Consider the following 27,153-nt stretch of genomic DNA (forward strand, 5'->3'; position numbering starts at 1 on the left):
TTGAAAATTTCACTTCTTTGTGAAAATATCCACTAAATGACGGAATAATATGTGTGAGGGTACCCCAGGAGAGTTCCAAATGTGTGTGGGTAGAATATATATCCCACGGGGGTAAAATTGAAAAAAGTTGAAACAAATTTTTTTTTGGACTTAGTCATTTTTCCGGCGTTTATCAGACTTTCAGATAGGGGAAATGTCAGTGAGCATTCCCATTTCAGTTCCAGAGCGATTCGCCCAATGAGTCTTTGATATTTAGTCGTTTTCAGCCAATTTTCTGGATTTTTGAAAATTTCACTTTTTTGTGAAAATATCCACTAAATGAGGGAATAATATGTGTGAGGGTACCGAAGGAGAGTTCCAAATTTGTGTGGGTAGAATATATATCCCACGGGTGTAAAATTGCAAAAAGTTGAAAAAAATTTTTTTTTGGACTTATTCATTTTTCTGGCGTTTATCAGACTTTAAGATAGGGGAAATGTCAGTGAGCATTCCCATTTCAGTTCCAGAGCGATTCGGCCAATGAGTCTTTGATATTTAGTCGTTTTCAGCCAATTTTCTGGATTTTTGAAGATTTCACTTTTTTGTGAAAATATCCACTAAATGAGGGAATAATATGTGTGAGGGTACCGAAGGAGAGTTCCAAATTTGTGTGGGTAGAATATATATCCCACGGGGGTAAAATTGAAAAAAGTTGCAAAAAATTTTTTTTGGGACTTATTCATTTTTCCGGCGTTTATCAGACTCTCAGATAGGGGAAATGTCAGTGAGCGTTCCGATTTCAGTTCTTGAGCGATTCGCCCAATGAGTCCTTGATACTTAGTCGTTTTCAGCCAATTTTCTGGATTTTTGAAAATTTCACTTCTTTGTGAAAATATCCACTAAATGAGGGAATGATATGTGTGAGGGTACCCCAGGAGAGTTCCAAATGTGTGTGGGTAGAATATATATCCCACGGGGGTAAAATTGAAAAAAGTTGAAACAAATTTTTTTTTGGACTTAGTCATTTTTCCGGCGTTTATCAGACTTTCAGATAGGGGAAATGTCAGTGAGCATTCCCATTTCAGTTCCAGAGCGATTCGCCCAATGAGTCTTTGATATTTAGTCGTTTTCAGCCAATTTTCTGGATTTTTGAAAATTTCACTTTTTTGTGAAAATATCCACTAAATGAGGGAATAATATGTGTGAGGGTACCGAAGGAGAGTTCCAAATTTGTGTGGGTAGAATATATATCCCACGGGTGTAAAATTGCAAAAAGTTGAAAAAAATTTTTTTTTGGACTTATTCATTTTTCTGGCGTTTATCAGACTTTAAGATAGGGGAAATGTCAGTGAGCATTCCCATTTCAGTTCCAGAGCGATTCGGCCAATGAGTCTTTGATATTTAGTCGTTTTCAGCCAATTTTCTGGATTTTTGAAGATTTCACTTTTTTGTGAAAATATCCACTAAATGAGGGAATAATATGTGTGAGGGTACCGAAGGAGAGTTCCAAATTTGTGTGGGTAGAATATATATCCCACGGGGGTAAAATTGAAAAAAGTTGAAAACAATTTTTTTTTGGACTTAGTCATTTTTCTGGCGTTTACAGACTTTAAGATAGGGGAAATGTCAGTGAGCATTCCCATTTCAGTTCCAGAGCGCTTCGCCCAATGAGTCTTTGATATTTAGTCGTTTTCAGCCAATTTTCTGGATTTTTGAAAATTTCACTTTTTTGTGAAAATATCCACTAAATGAGGGAATAATATGTGTGAGGGTACCCCAGGAGAGTTCTAAATGTGTGTGGGAAGAATATATATCCCACGGGGGTAAAATTGAAAAAAGTTGAAAAAATTTTTTTTTTGGACTTAGTCATTTTTCCGGCGTTTATCAGACTTTCAGATAGGGGAAATGTCAGTGAGCGTTCCGATTTCAGTTCTTGAGCGATTCGCCCAATGAGTCCTTGATACTTAGTCGTTTTCAGCCAATTTTCTGGATTTTTGAAAATTTCACTTCTTTGTGAAAATATCCACTAAATGACGGAATAATATGTGTGAGGGTACCCCAGGAGAGTTCCAAATGTGTGTGGGTAGAATATATATCCCACGGGGGTAAAATTGAAAAAAGTTGAAACAAATTTTTTTTTGGACTTAGTCATTTTTCCGGCGTTTATCAGACTTTCAGATAGGGGAAATGTCAGTGAGTGTTCCGATTTCAGTTCCAGAGCGATTCGCCCAATGAGTCCTTGTTATTTAGTTGTTTTCAGCCAATTTTCAGGATTTTTGAAAATTTCACTTTTTTGTGAAAATATCCACTAAATGAGGGAATAATATGTGTGAGGGTACCCCAGGAGAGTTCTAAATGTGTGTGGGAAGAATATATATCCCACGGGGGTAAAATTGAAAAAAGTTGAAAAAATTTTTTTTTGGAGTTAGTTATTTTTCTGGCGTTTATCAGACTTTAAGATAGGGGAAATGTCAGTGAGCATTCCCATTTCAGTTCCAGAGCGATTCGCCCAATGAGTCTTTGATATTTAGTCGTTTTCAGCCAATTTTCTGGATTTTTGAAAATTTCACTTTTTTGTGAAAATATCCACTAAATGAGGGAATAATATGTGTGAGGGTACCGAAGGAGAGTTCCAAATTTGTGTGGGTAGAATATATTTCCCACGGGGGTAAAATTGAAAAAAGTCTAAAAAAATTTTTTTTTGGACTTAGTCATTTTTCCGGCGTTTATCAGACTTTCAGATAGGGGAAATGTCAGTGAGCATTCCAATTTCAGTTCCAGAGCGATTTGCCCAATGAGTCCTTGTTATTTAGTCGTTTTCAGCCAATTTTCTGGATATTTGAAAATTTCACTTCTTTGTGAAAATATCCACTAAATGAGGGAATAATATGTGTGAGGGTACCCCAGTAGAGTTCTAAATGTGTGTGGGAAGAATATATATCCCACGGGGGTAAAATTGAAAAAAGTTGAAAAAAATTTTTTTTTGGACTTAGTCATTTTTCTGGCGTTTATCAGACTTTAAGATAGGGGAAATGTCAGTGAGCATTCCCATTTCAGTTCCAGAGCGATTCGGCCAATGAGTCTTTGATATTTAGTCGTTTTCAGCCAATTTTCTGGATTTTTGAAAATTTCACTTTTTTGTGAAAATATCCACTAAATGAGGGAATAATATGTGTGAGGGTACCCCAGGAGAGTTCCAAATGTGTGTGGGTAGAATATATTTCCCACGGGGGTAAAATTGAAAAAAGTCTAAAAAAATTTTTTTTTGGACTTAGTCATTTTTCCGGCGTTTATCAGACTTTCAGACAGGGGAAATGTCAGTGAGCATTCCGATTTCAGTTCCAGAGCGATTCGCCCAATGAGTCCTTGTTATTTAGTCGTTTTCAGCCAATTTTCTGGATATTTGAAAATTTCACTTCTTTGTGAAAATATCCACTAAATGAGGGAATAATATGTGTGAGGGTACCGAAGGAGAGTTCCAAATTTGTGTGGGTAGAATATATATCCCACGGTGGTAAAATTGAAAAAAGTTGAAAAAATTTTTTTTTGTGACTTATTCATTTTTCCGGCGTTTATCAGACTTTCAGATAGGGCAAATGTCAGTGAGCATTCCGATTTCAGTTCCAGAGCGATTCGCCCAATGAGTCCTTGTTATTTAGTCGTTTTCAGCCAATTTTCTGGATTTTTGAAAATTTCACTTTTTTGTGAAAATATCCACTAAATGAGGGAATAATATTTGTGAGGGTACCCCGGGAGAGTTCCAAATGTGTGTGGGTAGAATATATATCCCACGGGGGTAAAATTGAAAAAAGCTGAAAAAATTTTTTTTTGGACTTAGTCATTTTTCCGCCGTTTATCAGACTTTCAGATACGAGAAATGTCAGTGAGCGTTCCGATTTCAGCTCCAGAGCAATTCGCCCAATGATTCTTGGATATTTAGTCGTTTTCAGCCAATTTTCTGGATTTTTGAAAATTTCACTTTTTTGTGAAAATATCCACTAAATGAGGGAATAATAAGTGTGAGGGTACCCCAGAACAGTTCCAAATGTGTGTGGGAAGATTATATATCCCACGGGGGTAAAATTGAAAAATGTTAAAAAAAAATTTTTTTGGACTTAGTAATTTTTCCGGTGTTTATCAGACTCTCAGATACGAGAAATGTCAGTGAGCATTCCGATTTCAGCTCCAGAGCAATTCGCACAATGAGTCCTTGATATTTAGTCGTTTTCAGCCAATTTTCTGGATTTTTGAAAATTTCACTTTTTTCTGAAAATATCCACTAAATGAGGGAATAATATGTGTGAGGGTAACCCAGGAGAGTTTCAAATGTGTGTGGGTAGAATATATATCCGACGGGAGTAAAATTGAAAAAAGTTGAAAAAAAATTTTTTTTGGACTTAGTCATTTTTCTGGCGTTGATCAAACTTTCAGATAGGGCAAATGTCAGTGAGCGTTCCAATTTCAGTTCCAGAGCGATTCGCCCAATGAGTCTTTGATATTTAGTCATTTTCAGCCAATTTTATGGATTTTTGAAAATTTCACTTTTTTGTGAAAATATCCACTAAGTGAGGGAATAATATGTGTTAGGGAACCCCAGGAGAGTTCCAAATGTGTGTGGGTAGAATATATATCCCACGGGGGTAAAATTGAAAAAAGCTGAAAAAATTTTTTTTTGGACTTAGTCATTTTTCTGGCGTTTATCAGACTTTCAGATAGGGGAAATGTCAGTGAGCGTTCCGATTTCAGTTCCAGAGCGATTCGCCCAATGAGTCCTTGATATTTAGTTGTTTTCAGCCAATTTTCTGGATTTTTGAAAATTTCACTTTTTTGTGAAAATATCCACTAAATGAGGGAATATTATGTGTGAGGGTACCCCAGGAGAGCTCTAAATGTGTGTGGGAAGAATATATATCCCACGGGTGTAAAATTGAAAAAAGTTGAAAAAAATTTTTTTTTGGACTTAGTCATTTTTCCGGCGTTTATCAGACTTTCAGATAGGGCAAATGTCTGTGAGCGTTCCGATTTCAGTTCCAGAGCGATTCGCCCAATGAGTCTTTGATATTTAGTCGTTTTCAGCCAATTTTCTGGATTTTTGAAAATTTCACTTTTTTGTGAAAATATCCACTAAATGAGGGAATAATATGTGTGAGGGTACCCCAGGAGAGTTCCAAATGTGTGTGGGTAGAATATATATCCGACGGAGGTAAAATTGAAAAAAGTTGAAAAAAAATTTTTTTGGACTTAGTCATTTTTCTGGCGTTGATCAGACTTTCAGATAGGGCAAATGTCAGTGAGCATTCCGATTTCAGTTCCAGAGCGATACGCCCAATGAGTCCTTGATATTTAGTCGTTTTCAGCCAATTTTCTGGATTTTTGAAAATTTCACTTTTTTGTGAAAATATCCACTAAATGAGGGAATAATATGTGTGAGGATACCGCAGGAGAGTACCAAATGTGTGTGGGAAGAATATATATCCCACGGGGGTAAAATTGAAAAAAGTTGAAAAAAATTTTTTTTTGGACTTAGTCATTTTTCCGGCGTTTATCAGACTTTCAGATACGAGAAATGTCAGTGAGCGTTCCGATTTCAGCTCCAGAGCGTTTCGCACAATGAGTCCTTGATATTTAGTCGTTTTCAGCCAATTTTCTGGATTTTTGAAAATTTCACTTTTTTGTGAAAATATCCACTAAATGAGGGAATAATATGTGTGAGGGTAACCCAGGAGAGTTCCAAATGTGTGTGGGAAGAATATATATCCCACGGGGGTAAAATTGAAAAAAGCTGAAAAAATTTTTTTTTGGACTTAGTCATTTTTCTGGCGTTTATCAGACTTTCAGATAGGGGAAATGTCAGTGAGCGTTCCGATTTCAGTTCCAGAGCGATTCGCCCAATGAGTCCTTGATATTTAGTTGTTTTCAGCCAATTTTCTGGATTTTTGAAAATTTCACTTTTTTGTGAAAATATCCACTAAATGAGGGAATAATATGTGTGAGGGTACCCCAGGAGAGCTCTAAATGTGTGTGGGAAGAATATATATCCCACGGGGGTAAAATTGAAAAAAGTTGAAAAAATTTTTTTTTTGGACTTAGTCATTTTTCTGGCGTTGATCAGACTTTCAGATAGGGGAAATGTCAGTGAGCGTTCCAATTTCAGTTCCAGAGCGATTCGCCCAATGAGTCCTTGATATTTAGTCGTTTTCTGCCAATTTTCTGGATTTTTGAAAATTTCACTTTTTTGAGAAAATATCCACTAAATGAGGGAATAATATGTGTGAGGGTACCCCAGGAGAGTTTCAAATGTGTGTGGGTAGAATATATATCCGACGGAGGTAAAATTGAAAAAAGTTGAAAAAAATTTTTTTGACTTAGTCATTTTTCCGGCGTTTATCAGACTTTCAGATAGGGGAAATGTCAGTGAGCGTTCCGATTTCAGTTCCAGAGCGATACGCCCAATGAGTCCTTGATATTTAGTCGTTTTCAGCCAATTTTCTGGATTTTTGAAAATTTCACTTTTTTGTGAAAATATCCACTAAATGAGGGAATAATATGTGTGAGGATACCGCAGGAGAGTACCAAATGTGTGTGGGAAGAATATATATCCCACGGGGGTAAAATTGAAAAAAGTTGAAAAAAAATTTTTTTTGGACTTAGTCATTTTTCCGGCGTTTATCAGTCTTTCAGATACGAGAAATGTCAGTGAGCGTTCCGATTTCAGCTCCAGAGCGATTCGCCCAATGAGTCTTTGATATTTAGTCATTTTCAGCCAATTTTATGGATTTTTGAAAATTTCACTTTTTTGTGAAAATATCCACTAAGTGAGGGAATAATATGTGTTAGGGAACCCCAGGAGAGTTCCAAATGTGTGTGGGTAGAATATATATCCCACGGGGGTAAAATTGAAAAAAGCTGAAAAAATTTTTTTTTGGACTTAGTCATTTTTCTGGCGTTTATCAGACTTTCAGATAGGGGAAATGTCAGTGAGCGTTCCGATTTCAGTTCCAGAGCGATTCGCCCAATGAGTCCTTGATATTTAGTTGTTTTCAGCCAATTTTCTGGATTTTTGAAAATTTCACTTTTTTGTGAAAATATCCACTAAATGAGGGAATAATAAGTGTGAGGGTACCCCAGAACAGTTCCAAATGTGTGTGGGAAGATTATATATCCCACGGGGGTAAAATTGAAAAATGTTAAAAAAAAATTTTTTTGGACTTAGTAATTTTTCCGGTGTTTATCAGACTCTCAGATACGAGAAATGTCAGTGAGCATTCCGATTTCAGCTCCAGAGCAATTCGCACAATGAGTCCTTGATATTTAGTCGTTTTCAGCCAATTTTCTGGATTTTTGAAAATTTCACTTTTTTCTGAAAATATCCACTAAATGAGGGAATAATATGTGTGAGGGTAACCCAGGAGAGTTTCAAATGTGTGTGGGTAGAATATATATCCGACGGGAGTAAAATTGAAAAAAGTTGAAAAAAAATTTTTTTTGGACTTAGTCATTTTTCTGGCGTTGATCAAACTTTCAGATAGGGCAAATGTCAGTGAGCGTTCCAATTTCAGTTCCAGAGCGATTCGCCCAATGAGTCTTTGATATTTAGTCATTTTCAGCCAATTTTATGGATTTTTGAAAATTTCACTTTTTTGTGAAAATATCCACTAAGTGAGGGAATAATATGTGTTAGGGAACCCCAGGAGAGTTCCAAATGTGTGTGGGTAGAATATATATCCCACGGGGGTAAAATTGAAAAAAGCTGAAAAAATTTTTTTTTGGACTTAGTCATTTTTCTGGCGTTTATCAGACTTTCAGATAGGGGAAATGTCAGTGAGCGTTCCGATTTCAGTTCCAGAGCGATTCGCCCAATGAGTCCTTGATATTTAGTTGTTTTCAGCCAATTTTCTGGATTTTTGAAAATTTCACTTTTTTGTGAAAATATCCACTAAATGAGGGAATATTATGTGTGAGGGTACCCCAGGAGAGCTCTAAATGTGTGTGGGAAGAATATATATCCCACGGGTGTAAAATTGAAAAAAGTTGAAAAAAATTTTTTTTTGGACTTAGTCATTTTTCCGGCGTTTATCAGACTTTCAGATAGGGCAAATGTCTGTGAGCGTTCCGATTTCAGTTCCAGAGCGATTCGCCCAATGAGTCTTTGATATTTAGTCGTTTTCAGCCAATTTTCTGGATTTTTGAAAATTTCACTTTTTTGTGAAAATATCCACTAAATGAGGGAATAATATGTGTGAGGGTACCCCAGGAGAGTTCCAAATGTGTGTGGGTAGAATATATATCCGACGGAGGTAAAATTGAAAAAAGTTGAAAAAAAATTTTTTTGGACTTAGTCATTTTTCTGGCGTTGATCAGACTTTCAGATAGGGCAAATGTCAGTGAGCATTCCGATTTCAGTTCCAGAGCGATACGCCCAATGAGTCCTTGATATTTAGTCGTTTTCAGCCAATTTTCTGGATTTTTGAAAATTTCACTTTTTTGTGAAAATATCCACTAAATGAGGGAATAATATGTGTGAGGATACCGCAGGAGAGTACCAAATGTGTGTGGGAAGAATATATATCCCACGGGGGTAAAATTGAAAAAAGTTGAAAAAAATTTTTTTTTGGACTTAGTCATTTTTCCGGCGTTTATCAGACTTTCAGATACGAGAAATGTCAGTGAGCGTTCCGATTTCAGCTCCAGAGCGTTTCGCACAATGAGTCCTTGATATTTAGTCGTTTTCAGCCAATTTTCTGGATTTTTGAAAATTTCACTTTTTTGTGAAAATATCCACTAAATGAGGGAATAATATGTGTGAGGGTAACCCAGGAGAGTTCCAAATGTGTGTGGGAAGAATATATATCCCACGGGGGTAAAATTGAAAAAAGCTGAAAAAATTTTTTTTTGGACTTAGTCATTTTTCTGGCGTTTATCAGACTTTCAGATAGGGGAAATGTCAGTGAGCGTTCCGATTTCAGTTCCAGAGCGATTCGCCCAATGAGTCCTTGATATTTAGTTGTTTTCAGCCAATTTTCTGGATTTTTGAAAATTTCACTTTTTTGTGAAAATATCCACTAAATGAGGGAATAATATGTGTGAGGGTACCCCAGGAGAGCTCTAAATGTGTGTGGGAAGAATATATATCCCACGGGGGTAAAATTGAAAAAAGTTGAAAAAATTTTTTTTTTGGACTTAGTCATTTTTCTGGCGTTGATCAGACTTTCAGATAGGGGAAATGTCAGTGAGCGTTCCAATTTCAGTTCCAGAGCGATTCGCCCAATGAGTCCTTGATATTTAGTCGTTTTCTGCCAATTTTCTGGATTTTTGAAAATTTCACTTTTTTGAGAAAATATCCACTAAATGAGGGAATAATATGTGTGAGGGTACCCCAGGAGAGTTTCAAATGTGTGTGGGTAGAATATATATCCGACGGAGGTAAAATTGAAAAAAGTTGAAAAAAATTTTTTTGACTTAGTCATTTTTCCGGCGTTTATCAGACTTTCAGATAGGGGAAATGTCAGTGAGCGTTCCGATTTCAGTTCCAGAGCGATACGCCCAATGAGTCCTTGATATTTAGTCGTTTTCAGCCAATTTTCTGGATTTTTGAAAATTTCACTTTTTTGTGAAAATATCCACTAAATGAGGGAATAATATGTGTGAGGATACCGCAGGAGAGTACCAAATGTGTGTGGGAAGAATATATATCCCACGGGGGTAAAATTGAAAAAAGTTGAAAAAAAATTTTTTTTGGACTTAGTCATTTTTCCGGCGTTTATCAGTCTTTCAGATACGAGAAATGTCAGTGAGCGTTCCGATTTCAGCTCCAGAGCGATTCGCCCAATGAGTCTTTGATATTTAGTCATTTTCAGCCAATTTTATGGATTTTTGAAAATTTCACTTTTTTGTGAAAATATCCACTAAGTGAGGGAATAATATGTGTTAGGGAACCCCAGGAGAGTTCCAAATGTGTGTGGGTAGAATATATATCCCACGGGGGTAAAATTGAAAAAAGCTGAAAAAATTTTTTTTTGGACTTAGTCATTTTTCTGGCGTTTATCAGACTTTCAGATAGGGGAAATGTCAGTGAGCGTTCCGATTTCAGTTCCAGAGCGATTCGCCCAATGAGTCCTTGATATTTAGTTGTTTTCAGCCAATTTTCTGGATTTTTGAAAATTTCACTTTTTTGTGAAAATATCCACTAAATGAGGGAATATTATGTGTGAGGGTACCCCAGGAGAGCTCTAAATGTGTGTGGGAAGAATATATATCCCACGGGGGTAAAATTGAAAAAAGTTGAAAAAAATTTTTTTTTGGACTTAGTCATTTTTCCGGCGTTTATCAGACTTTCAGATAGGGCAAATGTCTGTGAGCGTTCCGATTTCAGTTCCAGAGCGATTCGCCCAATGAGTCTTTGATATTTAGTCGTTTTCAGCCAATTTTCTGGATTTTTGAAAATTTCACTTTTTTGTGAAAATATCCACTAAATGAGGGAATAATATGTGTGAGGGTACCCCAGGAGAGTTCCAAATGTGTGTGGGTAGAATATATATCCGACGGAGGTAAAATTGAAAAAAGTTGAAAAAAAATTTTTTTGGACTTAGTCATTTTTCTGGCGTTGATCAGACTTTCAGATAGGGCAAATGTCAGTGAGCATTCCGATTTCAGTTCCAGAGCGATACGCCCAATGAGTCCTTGATATTTAGTCGTTTTCAGCCAATTTTCTGGATTTTTGAAAATGTCACTTTTTTGTGAAAATATCCACTAAATGAGGGAATAATATGTGTGAGGATACCGCAGGAGAGTACCAAATGTGTGTGGGAAGAATATATATCCCACGGGGGTAAAATTGAAAAAAGTTGAAAAAAAATTTTTTTTGGACTTAGTCATTTTTCCGGCGTTTATCAGTCTTTCAGATACGAGAAATGTCAGTGAGCGTTCCGATTTCAGCTCCAGAGCGATTCGCCCAATGAGTCTTTGATATTTAGTCATTTTCAGCCAATTTTATGGATTTTTGAAAATTTCACTTTTTTGTGAAAATATCCACTAAGTGAGGGAATAATATGTTAGGGAACCCCAGGAGAGTTCCAAATGTGTGTGGGTAGAATATATATCCCACGGGGGTAAAATTGAAAAAAGCTGAAAAAATTTTTTTTTGGACTTAGTCATTTTTCTGGCGTTTATCAGACTTTCAGATAGGGGAAATGTCAGTGAGCGTTCCGATTTCAGTTCCAGAGCGATACGCCCAATGAGTCCTTGATATTTAGTCGTTTTCAGCCAATTTTCTGGATTTTTGAAAATTTCACTTTTTTGTGAAAATATCCACTAAATGAGGGAATAATATGTGTGAGGATACCGCAGGAGAGTACCAAATGTGTGTGGGAAGAATATATATCCCACGGGGGTAAAATTGAAAAAAGTTGAAAAAAAATTTTTTTTGGACTTAGTCATTTTTCCGGCGTTTATCAGTCTTTCAGATACGAGAAATGTCAGTGAGCGTTCCGATTTCAGCTCCAGAGCGATTCGCCCAATGAGTCTTTGATATTTAGTCATTTTCAGCCAATTTTATGGATTTTTGAAAATTTCACTTTTTTGTGAAAATATCCACTAAGTGAGGGAATAATATGTGTTAGGGAACCCCAGGAGAGTTCCAAATGTGTGTGGGTAGAATATATATCCCACGGGGGTAAAATTGAAAAAAGCTGAAAAAATTTTTTTTTGGACTTAGTCATTTTTCTGGCGTTTATCAGACTTTCAGATAGGGGAAATGTCAGTGAGCGTTCCGATTTCAGTTCCAGAGCGATTCGCCCAATGAGTCCTTGATATTTAGTTGTTTTCAGCCAATTTTCTGGATTTTTGAAAATTTCACTTTTTTGTGAAAATATCCACTAAATGAGGGAATATTATGTGTGAGGGTACCCCAGGAGAGCTCTAAATGTGTGTGGGAAGAATATATATCCCACGGGGGTAAAATTGAAAAAAGTTGAAAAAAATTTTTTTTTGGACTTAGTCATTTTTCCGGCGTTTATCAGACTTTCAGATAGGGCAAATGTCTGTGAGCGTTCCGATTTCAGTTCCAGAGCGATTCGCCCAATGAGTCTTTGATATTTAGTCGTTTTCAGCCAATTTTCTGGATTTTTGAAAATTTCACTTTTTTGTGAAAATATCCACTAAATGAGGGAATAATATGTGTGAGGGTACCCCAGGAGAGTTCCAAATGTGTGTGGGTAGAATATATATCCGACGGAGGTAAAATTGAAAAAAGTTGAAAAAAAATTTTTTTGGACTTAGTCATTTTTCTGGCGTTGATCAGACTTTCAGATAGGGCAAATGTCAGTGAGCATTCCGATTTCAGTTCCAGAGCGATACGCCCAATGAGTCCTTGATATTTAGTCGTTTTCAGCCAATTTTCTGGATTTTTGAAAATTTCACTTTTTTGTGAAAATATCCACTAAATGAGGGAATAATATGTGTGAGGATACCGCAGGAGAGTACCAAATGTGTGTGGGAAGAATATATATCCCACGGGGGTAAAATTGAAAAAAGTTGAAAAAAATTTTTTTTTGGACTTAGTCATTTTTCCGGCGTTTATCAGACTTTCAGATACGAGAAATGTCAGTGAGCGTTCCGATTTCAGCTCCAGAGCGTTTCGCCCAATGAGTCCTTGATATTTAGTCGTTTTCAGCCAATTTTCTGGATTTTTGAAAATTTCACTTTTTTGTGAAAATATCCACTAAATGAGGGAATAATATGTGTGAGGGTAACCCAGGAGAGTTCCAAATGTGTGTGGGAAGAATATATATCCCACGGGGGTAAAATTGAAAAAAGCTGAAAAAATTTTTTTTTGGACTTAGTCATTTTTCTGGCGTTTATCAGACTTTCAGATAGGGGAAATGTCAGTGAGCGTTCCGATTTCAGTTCCAGAGCGATTCGCCCAATGAGTCCTTGATATTTAGTTGTTTTCAGCCAATTTTCTGGATTTTTGAAAATTTCACTTTTTTGTGAAAATATCCACTAAATGAGGGAATAATATGTGTGAGGGTACCCCAGGAGAGCTCTAAATGTGTGTGGGAAGAATATATATCCCACGGGGGTAAAATTGAAAAAAGTTGAAAAAATTTTTTTTTTGGACTTAGTCATTTTTCTGGCGTTGATCAGACTTTCAGATAGGGGAAATGTCAGTGAGCGTTCCAATTTCAGTTCCAGAGCGATTCGCCCAATGAGTCCTTGATATTTAGTCGTTTTCTGCCAATTTTCTGGATTTTTGAAAATTTCACTTTTTTGAGAAAATATCCACTAAATGAGGGAATAATATGTGTGAGGGTACCCCAGGAGAGTTTCAAATGTGTGTGGGTAGAATATATATCCGACGGAGGTAAAATTGAAAAAAGTTGAAAAAAATTTTTTTGACTTAGTCATTTTTCCGGCGTTTATCAGACTTTCAGATAGGGGAAATGTCAGTGAGCGTTCCGATTTCAGTTCCAGAGCGATACGCCCAATGAGTCCTTGATATTTAGTCGTTTTCAGCCAATTTTCTGGATTTTTGAAAATGTCACTTTTTTGTGAAAATATCCACTAAATGAGGGAATAATATGTGTGAGGATACCGCAGGAGAGTACCAAATGTGTGTGGGAAGAATATATATCCCACGGGGGTAAAATTGAAAAAAGTTGAAAAAAAATTTTTTTTGGACTTAGTCATTTTTCCGGCGTTTATCAGTCTTTCAGATACGAGAAATGTCAGTGAGCGTTCCGATTTCAGCTCCAGAGCGATTCGCCCAATGAGTCTTTGATATTTAGTCATTTTCAGCCAATTTTATGGATTTTTGAAAATTTCACTTTTTTGTGAAAATATCCACTAAGTGAGGGAATAATATGTTAGGGAACCCCAGGAGAGTTCCAAATGTGTGTGGGTAGAATATATATCCCACGGGGGTAAAATTGAAAAAAGCTGAAAAAATTTTTTTTTGGACTTAGTCATTTTTCTGGCGTTTATCAGACTTTCAGATAGGGGAAATGTCAGTGAGCGTTCCGATTTCAGTTCCAGAGCGATACGCCCAATGAGTCCTTGATATTTAGTCGTTTTCAGCCAATTTTCTGGATTTTTGAAAATTTCACTTTTTTGTGAAAATATCCACTAAATGAGGGAATAATATGTGTGAGGATACCGCAGGAGAGTACCAAATGTGTGTGGGAAGAATATATATCCCACGGGGGTAAAATTGAAAAAAGTTGAAAAAAAATTTTTTTTGGACTTAGTCATTTTTCCGGCGTTTATCAGTCTTTCAGATACGAGAAATGTCAGTGAGCGTTCCGATTTCAGCTCCAGAGCGATTCGCCCAATGAGTCTTTGATATTTAGTCATTTTCAGCCAATTTTATGGATTTTTGAAAATTTCACTTTTTTGTGAAAATATCCACTAAGTGAGGGAATAATATGTGTTAGGGAACCCCAGGAGAGTTCCAAATGTGTGTGGGTAGAATATATATCCCACGGGGGTAAAATTGAAAAAAGCTGAAAAAATTTTTTTTTGGACTTAGTCATTTTTCTGGCGTTTATCAGACTTTCAGATAGGGGAAATGTCAGTGAGCGTTCCGATTTCAGTTCCAGAGCGATTCGCCCAATGAGTCCTTGATATTTAGTTGTTTTCAGCCAATTTTCTGGATTTTTGAAAATTTCACTTTTTTGTGAAAATATCCACTAAATGAGGGAATATTATGTGTGAGGGTACCCCAGGAGAGCTCTAAATGTGTGTGGGAAGAATATATATCCCACGGGGGTAAAATTGAAAAAAGTTGAAAAAAATTTTTTTTTGGACTTAGTCATTTTTCCGGCGTTTATCAGACTTTCAGATAGGGCAAATGTCTGTGAGCGTTCCGATTTCAGTTCCAGAGCGATTCGCCCAATGAGTCTTTGATATTTAGTCGTTTTCAGCCAATTTTCTGGATTTTTGAAAATTTCACTTTTTTGTGAAAATATCCACTAAATGAGGGAATAATATGTGTGAGGGTACCCCAGGAGAGTTCCAAATGTGTGTGGGTAGAATATATATCCGACGGAGGTAAAATTGAAAAAAGTTGAAAAAAAATTTTTTTGGACTTAGTCATTTTTCTGGCGTTGATCAGACTTTCAGATAGGGCAAATGTCAGTGAGCATTCCGATTTCAGTTCCAGAGCGATACGCCCAATGAGTCCTTGATATTTAGTCGTTTTCAGCCAATTTTCTGGATTTTTGAAAATTTCACTTTTTTGTGAAAATATCCACTAAATGAGGGAATAATATGTGTGAGGATACCGCAGGAGAGTACCAAATGTGTGTGGGAAGAATATATATCCCACGGGGGTAAAATTGAAAAAAGTTGAAAAAAATTTTTTTTTGGACTTAGTCATTTTTCCGGCGTTTATCAGACTTTCAGATACGAGAAATGTCAGTGAGCGTTCCGATTTCAGCTCCAGAGCGTTTCGCCCAATGAGTCCTTGATATTTAGTCGTTTTCAGCCAATTTTCTGGATTTTTGAAAATTTCACTTTTTTGTGAAAATATCCACTAAATGAGGGAATAATATGTGTGAGGGTAACCCAGGAGAGTTCCAAATGTGTGTGGGAAGAATATATATCCCACGGGGGTAAAATTGAAAAAAGCTGAAAAAATTTTTTTTTGGACTTAGTCATTTTTCTGGCGTTTATCAGACTTTCAGATAGGGGAAATGTCAGTGAGCGTTCCGATTTCAGTTCCAGAGCGATTCGCCCAATGAGTCCTTGATATTTAGTTGTTTTCAGCCAATTTTCTGGATTTTTGAAAATTTCACTTTTTTGTGAAAATATCCACTAAATGAGGGAATAATATGTGTGAGGGTACCCCAGGAGAGCTCTAAATGTGTGTGGGAAGAATATATATCCCACGGGGGTAAAATTGAAAAAAGTTGAAAAAATTTTTTTTTTGGACTTAGTCATTTTTCTGGCGTTGATCAGACTTTCAGATAGGGGAAATGTCAGTGAGCGTTCCAATTTCAGTTCCAGAGCGATTCGCCCAATGAGTCCTTGATATTTAGTCGTTTTCTGCCAATTTTCTGGATTTTTGAAAATTTCACTTTTTTGAGAAAATATCCACTAAATGAGGGAATAATATGTGTGAGGGTACCCCAGGAGAGTTTCAAATGTGTGTGGGTAGAATATATATCCGACGGAGGTAAAATTGAAAAAAGTTGAAAAAAATTTTTTTGACTTAGTCATTTTTCCGGCGTTTATCAGACTTTCAGATAGGGGAAATGTCAGTGAGCGTTCCGATTTCAGTTCCAGAGCGATACGCCCAATGAGTCCTTGATATTTAGTCGTTTTCAGCCAATTTTCTGGATTTTTGAAAATGTCACTTTTTTGTGAAAATATCCACTAAATGAGGGAATAATATGTGTGAGGATACCGCAGGAGAGTACCAAATGTGTGTGGGAAGAATATATATCCCACGGGGGTAAAATTGAAAAAAGTTGAAAAAAAATTTTTTTTGGACTTAGTCATTTTTCCGGCGTTTATCAGTCTTTCAGATACGAGAAATGTCAGTGAGCGTTCCGATTTCAGCTCCAGAGCGATTCGCCCAATGAGTCTTTGATATTTAGTCATTTTCAGCCAATTTTATGGATTTTTGAAAATTTCACTTTTTTGTGAAAATATCCACTAAGTGAGGGAATAATATGTGTTAGGGAACCCCAGGAGAGTTCCAAATGTGTGTGGGTAGAATATATATCCCACGGGGGTAAAATTGAAAAAAGCTGAAAAAATTTTTTTTTGGACTTAGTCATTTTTCTGGCGTTTATCAGACTTTCAGATAGGGGAAATGTCAGTGAGCGTTCCGATTTCAGTTCCAGAGCGATTCGCCCAATGAGTCCTTGATATTTAGTTGTTTTAAGCCAATTTTCTGGATTTTTGAAAATTTCACTTTTTTGTGAAAATATCCACTAAATGAGGGAATATTATGTGTGAGGGTACCCCAGGAGAGCTCTAAATGTGTGTGGGAAGAATATATATCCCACGGGGGTAAAATTGAAAAAAGTTGAAAAAAATTTTTTTTTGGACTTAGTCATTTTTCCGGCGTTTATCAGACTTTCAGATAGGGCAAATGTCTGTGAGCGTTCCGATTTCAGTTCCAGAGCGATTCGCCCAATGAGTCTTTGATATTTAGTCGTTTTCAGCCAATTTTCTGGATTTTTGAAAATTTCACTTTTTTGTGAAAATATCCACTAAATGAGGGAATAATATGTGTGAGGGTACCCCAGGAGAGCTCTAAATGTGTGTGGGAAGAATATATATCCCACGGGGGTAAAATTGAAAAAAGTTGAAAAAATTTTTTTTTTGGACTTAGTCATTTTTCTGGCGTTGATCAGACTTTCAGATAGGGGAAATGTCAGTGAGCGTTCCAATTTCAGTTCCAGAGCGATTCGCCCAATGAGTCCTTGATATTTAGTCGTTTTCTGCCAATTTTCTGGATTTTTGAAAATTTCACTTTTTTGAGAAAATATCCACTAAATGAGGGAATAATAAGTGTGAGGGTACCCCAGAAGAGTTCCAAATGTGTGTGGGTAGAATATATATCCGACTGAGGTAAAATTGAAAAAAGTTGAAAAAAAGGTTTTTTTGGACTTAATCATTTTTCTGGCGTTGATCAGACTTTCAGATAGGGGAAATGTCAGTGAGCGTTCCGATTTCAGTTCCAGAGCGATACGCCCAATGAGTCCTTGATATTTAGTCGTTTTCAGACAATTTTCTGGATTTTTGAAAATTTCACTTTTTTGTGAAAATATCCACTAAATGAGGGAATAATATGTGTGAGGGTACCCCAGGAGAGTTTCAAATGTGTGTGGGTAGAATATATATCCGACGGAGGTAAAATTGAAAAAAGTTGAAAAAAATTTTTTTGACTTAGTCATTTTTCCGGCGTTTATCAGACTTTCAGATAGGGGAAATGTCAGTGAGCGTTCCGATTTCAGTTCCAGAGCGATACGCCCAATGAGTCCTTGATATTTAGTCGTTTTCAGCCAATTTTCTGGATTTTTGAAAATTTCACTTTTTTGTGAAAATATCCACTAAATGAGGGAATAATATGTGTGAGGATACCGCAGGAGAGTACCAAATGTGTGTGGGAAGAATATATATCCCACGGGGGTAAAATTGAAAAAAGTTGAAAAAAATTTTTTTTTGGACTTAGTCATTTTTCCGGCGTTTATCAGTCTTTCAGATACGAGAAATGTCAGTGAGCGTTCCGATTTCAGCTCCAGAGCGTTTCGCCCAATGAGTCCTTGATATTTAGTCGTTTTCAGCCAATTTTCTGGATTTTTGAAAATTTCACTTTTTTGTGAAAATATCCACTAAATGAGGGAATAATATGTGTGAGGGTAACCCAGGAGAGTTTCAAATGTGTGTGGGTAGAATATATATCCGACGGGAGTAAAATTGAAAAAAGTTGAAAAAAAATTTTTTTTGGACTTAGTCATTTTTCTGGCGTTGATCAGACTTTCAGATAGGGCAAATGTCAGTGAGCGTTCCAATTTCAGTTCCAGAGCGATTCGCCCAATGAGTCTTTGATATTTAGTCATTTTCAGCCAATTTTATGGATTTTTGAAAATTTCACTTTTTTGTGAAAATATCCACTAAGTGAGGGAATAATATGTGTTAGGGAACCCCAGGAGAGTTCCAAATGTGTGTGGGTAGAATATATATCCCACGGGGGTAAAATTGAAAAAAGCTGAAAAAATTTTTTTTTGGACTTAGTCATTTTTCCGGCGTTTATCAGACTTTCAGATAGGGGAAATGTCAGTGAGCGTTCCGATTTCAGTTCCAGAGCGATTCGCCCAATGAGTCCTTGATATTTAGTTGTTTTAAGCCAATTTTCTGGATTTTTGAAAATTTCACTTTTTTGTGAAAATATCCACTAAATGAGGGAATATTATGTGTGAGGGTACCCCAGGAGAGCTCTAAATGTGTGTGGGAAGAATATATATCCCACGGGGGTAAAATTGAAAAAAGTTGAAAAAAATTTTTTTTTGGACTTAGTCATTTTTCCGGCGTTTATCAGACTTTCAGATAGGGCAAATGTCTGTGAGCGTTCCGATTTCAGTTCCAGAGCGATTCGCCCAATGAGTCTTTGATATTTAGTCGTTTTCAGCCAATTTTCTGGATTTTTGAAAATTTCACTTTTTTGAGAAAATATCCACTAAATGAGGGAATAATAAGTGTGAGGGTACCCCAGAAGAGTTCCAAATGTGTGTGGGTAGAATATATATCCGACTGAGGTAAAATTGAAAAAAGTTGAAAAAAAGTTTTTTTTGGACTTAATCATTTTTCTGGCGTTGATCAGACTTTCAGATAGGGGAAATGTCAGTGAGCGTTCCGATTTCAGTTCCAGAGCGATACGCCCAATGAGTCCTTGATATTTAGTCGTTTTCAGACAATTTTCTGGATTTTTGAAAATTTCACTTTTTTGTGAAAATATCCACTAAATGAGGGAATAATATGTGTGAGGGTACCCCAGGAGAGTTTCAAATGTGTGTGGGTAGAATATATATCCGACGGAGGTAAAATTGAAAAAAGTTGAAAAAAATTTTTTTGACTTAGTCATTTTTCCGGCGTTTATCAGACTTTCAGATAGGGGAAATGTCAGTGAGCGTTCCGATTTCAGTTCCAGAGCGATACGCCCAATGAGTCCTTGATATTTAGTCGTTTTCAGCCAATTTTCTGGATTTTTGAAAATTTCACTTTTTTGTGAAAATATCCACTAAATGAGGGAATAATATGTGTGAGGATACCGCAGGAGAGTACCAAATGTGTGTGGGAAGAATATATATCCCACGGGGGTAAAATTGAAAAAAGTTGAAAAAAATTTTTTTTTGGACTTAGTCATTTTTCCGGCGTTTATCAGTCTTTCAGATACGAGAAATGTCAGTTAGCGTTCCGATTTCAGCTCCAGAGCGTTTCGCCCAATGAGTCCTTGATATTTAGTCGTTTTCAGCCAATTTTCTGGATTTTTGAAAATTTCACTTTTTTGTGAAAATATCCACTAAATGAGGGAATAATATGTGTGAGGGTAACCCAGGAGAGTTTCAAATGTGTGTGGGTAGAATATATATCCGACGGGAGTAAAATTGAAAAAAGTTGAAAAAAAATTTTTTTTGGACTTAGTCATTTTTCTGGCGTTGATCAGACTTTCAGATAGGGCAAATGTCAGTGAGCGTTCCAATTTCAGTTCCAGAGCGATTCGCCCAATGAGTCTTTGATATTTAGTCATTTTCAGCCAATTTTATGGATTTTTGAAAATTTCACTTTTTTGTGAAAATATCCACTAAGTGAGGGAATAATATGTGTTAGGGAACCCCAGGAGAGTTCCAAATGTGTGTGGGTAGAATATATATCCCACGGGGGTAAAATTGAAAAAAGCTGAAAAAATTTTTTTTTGGACTTAGTCATTTTTCTGGCGTTTATCAGACTTTCAGATAGGGGAAATGTCAGTGAGCGTTCCGATTTCAGTTCCAGAGCGATTCGCCCAATGAGTCCTTGATATTTAGTTGTTTTAAGCCAATTTTCTGGATTTTTGAAAATTTCACTTTTTTGTGAAAATATCCACTAAATGAGGGAATATTATGTGTGAGGGTACCCCAGGAGAGCTCTAAATGTGTGTGGGAAGAATATATATCCCACGGGGGTAAAATTGAAAAAAGTTGAAAAAAATTTTTTTTTGGACTTAGTCATTTTTCCGGCGTTTATCAGACTTTCAGATAGGGCAAATGTCTGTGAGCGTTCCGATTTCAGTTCCAGAGCGATTCGCCCAATGAGTCTTTGATATTTAGTCGTTTTCAGCCAATTTTCTGGATTTTTGAAAATTTCACTTTTTTGTGAAAATATCCACTAAATGAGGGAATAATATGTGTGAGGGTACCCCAGGAGAGCTCTAAATGTGTGTGGGAAGAATATATATCCCACGGGGGTAAAATTGAAAAAAGTTGAAAAAATTTTTTTTTTGGACTTAGTCATTTTTCTGGCGTTGATCAGACTTTCAGATAGGGGAAATGTCAGTGAGCGTTCCAATTTCAGTTCCAGAGCGATTCGCCCAATGAGTCCTTGATATTTAGTCGTTTTCTGCCAATTTTCTGGATTTTTGAAAATTTCACTTTTTTGAGAAAATATCCACTAAATGAGGGAATAATAAGTGTGAGGGTACCCCAGAAGAGTTCCAAATGTGTGTGGGTAGAATATATATCCGACTGAGGTAAAATTGAAAAAAGTTGAAAAAAAGTTTTTTTTGGACTTAATCATTTTTCTGGCGTTGATCAGACTTTCAGATAGGGGAAATGTCAGTGAGCGTTCCGATTTCAGTTCCAGAGCGATACGCCCAATGAGTCCTTGATATTTAGTCGTTTTCAGACAATTTTCTGGATTTTTGAAAATTTCACTTTTTTGTGAAAATATCCACTAAATGAGGGAATAATATGTGTGAGGGTACCCCAGGAGAGTTTCAAATGTGTGTGGGTAGAATATATATCCGACGGAGGTAAAATTGAAAAAAGTTGAAAAAAATTTTTTTGACTTAGTCATTTTTCCGGCGTTTATCAGACTTTCAGATAGGGGAAATGTCAGTGAGCGTTCCGATTTCAGTTCCAGAGCGATACGCCCAATGAGTCCTTGATATTTAGTCGTTTTCAGCCAATTTTCTGGATTTTTGAAAATTTCACTTTTTTGTGAAAATATCCACTAAATGAGGGAATAATATGTGTGAGGATACCGCAGGAGAGTACCAAATGTGTGTGGGAAGAATATATATCCCACGGGGGTAAAATTGAAAAAAGTTGAAAAAAATTTTTTTTTGGACTTAGTCATTTTTCCGGCGTTTATCAGTCTTTCAGATACGAGAAATGTCAGTGAGCGTTCCGATTTCAGCTCCAGAGCGTTTCGCCCAATGAGTCCTTGATATTTAGTCGTTTTCAGCCAATTTTCTGGATTTTTGAAAATTTCACTTTTTTGTGAAAATATCCACTAAATGAGGGAATAATATGTGTGAGGGTAACCCAGGAGAGTTTCAAATGTGTGTGGGTAGAATATATATCCGATGGGAGTAAAATTGAAAAAAGTTGAAAAAAAATTTTTTTTGGACTTAGTCATTTTTCTGGCGTTGATCAGACTTTCAGATAGGGCAAATGTCAGTGAGCGTTCCAATTTCAGTTCCAGAGCGATTCGCCCAATGAGTCTTTGATATTTAGTCATTTTCAGCCAATTTTATGGATTTTTGAAAATTTCACTTTTTTGTGAAAATATCCACTAAGTGAGGGAATAATATGTGTTAGGGAACCCCAGGAGAGTTCCAAATGTGTGTGGGTAGAATATATATCCCACGGGGGTAAAATTGAAAAAAGCTGAAAAAATTTTTTTTTGGACTTAGTCATTTTTCTGGCGTTTATCAGACTTTCAGATAGGGGAAATGTCAGTGAGCGTTCCGATTTCAGTTCCAGAGCGATTCGCCCAATGAGTCCTTGATATTTAGTTATTTTCAGCCAATTTTCTGGATTTTTGAAAATTTCACTTTTTTGTGAAAATATCCACTAAATGAGGGAATATTATGTGTGAGGATACCGCAGGAGAGTACCAAATGTGTGTGGGAAGAATATATATCCCACGGGGGTAAAATTGAAAAAAGTTGAAAAAAATTTTTTTTTGGACTTAGTCATTTTTCCGGCGTTTATCAGACTTTCAGATAGGGGAAATGTCAGTGAGCGTTCCGATTTCAGCTCCAGAGCGTTTCGCCCAATGAGTCCTTGATATTTAGTCGTTTTCAGCCAATTTTCTGGATTTTTGAAAATTTCACTTTTTTTGTGAAAATATCCACTAAATGAGGGAATAATATGTGTGAGGGTAACCCAGGAGAGTTCCAAATGTGTGTGGGTAGAATATATATCCTACGGGGGTAAAATTGAAAAAAGTTTAAAAAAAATTTTTTTTGGACTTAGTCATTTTTCTGGCGTTTATCAGACTTTCAGATAGGGGAAATGTCAGTGAGCGTTCCGATTTCAGTTCCAGAGCGATTCGCCCAATGAGTCCTTGATTTTTAGTTGTTTTCAGCCAATTTTCTGGATTTTTTAAAATTTCACTTTTTTGTGAAAATATCCACTAAATGAGGGAATAATATGTGTGAGGGTACGCCAGGAGAGCTCTAAATGTGTTTGGGAAGAATATATATCCCACGGGGGTAAAATTGAAAAAAGTTGAAAAAATTTTTTTTTTGGACTTAGTCATTTTTCTGGCGTTGATCAGACTTTCAGATAGGGGAAATGTCAGTGAGCGTTCCAATTTCAGTTCCAGAGCGATTCGCCCAATGAGTCCTTGATATTTAGTCGTTTTCAGCCAATTTTCTGGATTTTTGAAAATTTCACTTTTTTGAGAAAATATCCACTAAATGAGGGAATAATAAGTGTGAGGGTACCCCAGAAGAGTTCCAAATGTGTGTGGGTAGAATATATATCCGACTGAGGTAAAATTGAAAAAAGTTGAAAAAAAGTTTTTTTTGGACTTAATCATTTTTCTGGCGTTGATCAGACTTTCAGATAGGGGAAATGTCAGTGAGCGTTCCGATTTCAGTTCCAGAGCGATACGCCCAATGAGTCCTTGATATTTAGTCGTTTTCAGACAATTTTCTGGATTTTTGAAAATTTCACTTTTTTGTGAAAATATCCACTAAATGAGGGAATAATATGTGTGAGGGTACCCCAGGAGAGTTTCAAATGTGTGTGGGTAGAATATATATCCGACGGAGGTAAAATTGAAAAAAGTTGAAAAAAATTTTTTTGACTTAGTCATTTTTCCGGCGTTTATCAGACTTTCAGATCGGGGAAATGTCAGTGAGCGTTCCGATTTCAGTTCCAGAGCGATACGCCCAATGAGTCCTTGATATTTAGTCGTTTTCAGCCAATTTTCTGGATTTTTGAAAATTTCACTTTTTTGTGAAAATATCCACTAAATGAGGGAATAATATGTGTGAGGATACCGCAGGAGAGTACCAAATGTGTGTGGGAAGAATATATATCCCACGGGGGTAAAATTGAAAAAAGTTGAAAAAAATTTTTTTTTGGACTTAGTCATTTTTCCGGCGTTTATCAGACTTTCAGATACGAGAAATGTCAGTGAGCGTTCCGATTTCAGCTCCAGAGCGTTTCGCCCAATGAGTCCTTGATATTTAGTCGTTTTCAGCCAATTTTCTGGATTTTTGAAAATTTCACTTTTTTGTGAAAATATTCACTAAATGAGGGAATAATATGTGTGAGGGTACCCCAGGAGAGTTCTAAATGTGTGTGGGAAGAATATATATCCCACGGGGGTAAAATTGAAAAAAGTTGAAAAAAATTTTTTTTTGGACTTAGTCATTTTTCCGGCGTTTATCAGACTTTCAGATAGGGCAAATGTCTGTGAGCGTTCCAATTTCAGTTCCAGAGCGATTCGCCCAATGAGTCTTTGATATTTAGTCGTTTTCAGCCAATTTTCTGGATTTTTGAAAATTTCACTTTTTTGTGAAAATATCCACTAAATGAGGGAATAATATGTGTGAGGGTACCCCAGGAGAGTTCCAAATGTGTGTGGGTAGAATATATATCCGACGGAGGTAAAATTGAAAAAAGTTGAAAAAAAATTTTTTTTGGACTTAGTCATTTTTCTGGCGTTGATCAGACTTTCAGATAGGGCAAATGTCAGTGAGCATTCCGATTTCAGTTCCAGAGCGATACGCCCAATGAGTCCTTGATATTTAGTCGTTTTCAGCCAATTTTCTGGATTTTTGAAAATTTCACTTTTTTGTGAAAATATCCACTAAATGAGGGAATAATATGTGTGAGGATACCGCAGGAGAGTACCAAATGTGTGTGGGAAGAATATATATCCCACGGGGGTAAAATTGAAAAAAGTTGAAAAAAATTTTTTTTGGACTTAGTCATTTTTCCGGCGTTTATCAGACTTTCAGATAGGGCAAATGTCAGTGAGCGTTCAAATTTCAGTTCCAGAGCAATTCGCCCAATGAGTCTTTGATATTTAGTCGTTTTCAGCTAATTTTCTGGATTTTTGAAAATTTCACTTTTTTGTGAAAATATCCACTAAATGAGGGAATAATATGTGTGAGGGTACCCCAGGAGAGTTTCAAATGTGTTTGTGTAGAATATATATCCGATGGGAGTAAAATTGAAAAAAGTTGAAAAAAAATTTTTTTTGGACTTAGTCATTTTTCTGGCGTTGATCAGACTTTCAGATAGGGCAAATGTCAGTGAGCGTTCCAATTTCAGTTCCAGAGCGATTCGCCCAATGAGTCTTTGATATTTAGTCATTTTCAGCCAATTTTATGGATTTTTGAAAATTTCACTTTTTTGTGAAAATATCCACTAAGTGAGGGAATAATATGTGTTAGGGAACCCCAGGAGAGTTCCAAATGTGTGTGGGTAGAATATATATCCCACGGGGGTAAAATTGAAAAAAGCTGAAAAAATTTTTTTTTGGACTTAGTCATTTTTCTGGCGTTTATCAGACTTTCAGATAGGGGTAATGTCAGTGAGCGTTCCGATTTCAGTTCCAGAGCGATTCGCCCAATGAGTCCTTGATATTTAGTTGTTTTCAGCCAATTTTCTGGATTTTTGAAAATTTCACTTTTTTGTGAAAATATCCACTAAATGAGGGAATATTATGTGTGAGGGTACCCCAGGAGAGCTCTAAATGTGTGTGGGAAGAATATATATCCCACGGGGGTAAAATTGAAAAAAGTTGAAAAAAATTTTTTTTTGGACTTAGTCATTTTTCCGGCGTTTATCAGACTTTCAGATACGAGAAATGTCAGTGAGCGTTCCGATTTCAGCTCCAGAGCGTTTCGCCCAATGAGTCCTTGATATTTAGTCGTTTTCAGCCAATTTTCTGGATTTTTGAAAATTTCACTTTTTTGTGAAAATATTCACTAAATGAGGGAATAATATGTGTGAGGGTACCCCAGGAGAGTTCTAAATGTGTGTGGGAAGAATATATATCCCACGGGGGTAAAATTGAAAAAAGTTAAAAAAAATTTTTTTTTGGACTTAGTCATTTTTCCGGCGTTTATCAGACTTTCAGATAGGGCAAATTTCAGTGAGCGTTCCGATTTCAGTTTCAGAGTGATTCGCCCAATGAGTCCTTGATATTTAGTTGTTTTCAGCCAATTTTCTGGATTTTTGAAAATTTCACTTTTTTGTGAAAATATTCACTAAATGAGGGAATAATATGTGTGAGGGTACCCCAGGAGAGTTCCAAATGTGTGTGGGTAGAATATATATCCGACGGAGGTAAAATTGAAAAAAGTTGAAAAAAAATTTTTTTTGGACTTAGTCATTTTTCTGGCGTTGATCAGACTTTCAGATAGGGGAAATGTCAGTGAGCGTTCCGATTTCAGTTCCAAAGCGATACGCCCAATGAGTCCTTGATGTTTAGTCGTTTTCAGACAATTTTCTGGATTTTTGAAAATTTCACTTTTTTGTGAAAATATCCACTAAATGAGGGAATAATATGTGTGAGGGTACCCCAGGAGAGTTCCAAATGTGTGTGGGTAGAATATATATCCGACGGAGGTAAAATTGAAAAAAGTTGAAAAAAAATTTTTTTTGGACTTAGTCATTTTTCTGGCGTTGATCAGACTTTCAGATAGGGGAAATGTCAGTGAGCATTCCGATTTCAGTTCCAGAGCGATACGCCCAATGAGTCCTTGATATTTAGTCGTTTTCAGCCAATTTTCTGGATTTTTGAAAATTTCACTTTTTTGTGAAAATATCCACTAAATGAGGGAATAATATGTGTGAGGATACCGCAGGAGAGTACCAAATGTGTGTGGGAAGAATATATATCCCACGGGGGTAAAATTGAAAAAAGTTGAAAAAAATTTTTTTTTGGACTTAGTCATTTTTCCGGCGTTTATCAGACTTTCAGATATGAGAAATGTCAGTGAGCGTTCCGATTTCAGCTCCAGAGCGTTTCGCCCAATGAGTCCTTGATATTTAGTCGTTTTCAGCCAATTTTCTGGATTTTTGAAAATTTCACTTTTTTGTGAAAATATTCACTAAATGAGGGAATAATATGTGTGAGGGTACCCCAGGAGAGTTCTAAATGTGTGTGGGAAGAATATATATCCCACGGGGGTAAAATTGAAAAAAGTTAAAAAAA

Source organism: Phyllobates terribilis, unplaced genomic scaffold (genome assembly GCF_046119375.1).
Source record: "Phyllobates terribilis strain yellow unplaced genomic scaffold, ASM4611937v1 Scaffold_2__4_contigs__length_985480577, whole genome shotgun sequence".
Lineage (NCBI taxonomy): Eukaryota > Metazoa > Chordata > Amphibia > Anura > Dendrobatidae > Phyllobates > Phyllobates terribilis.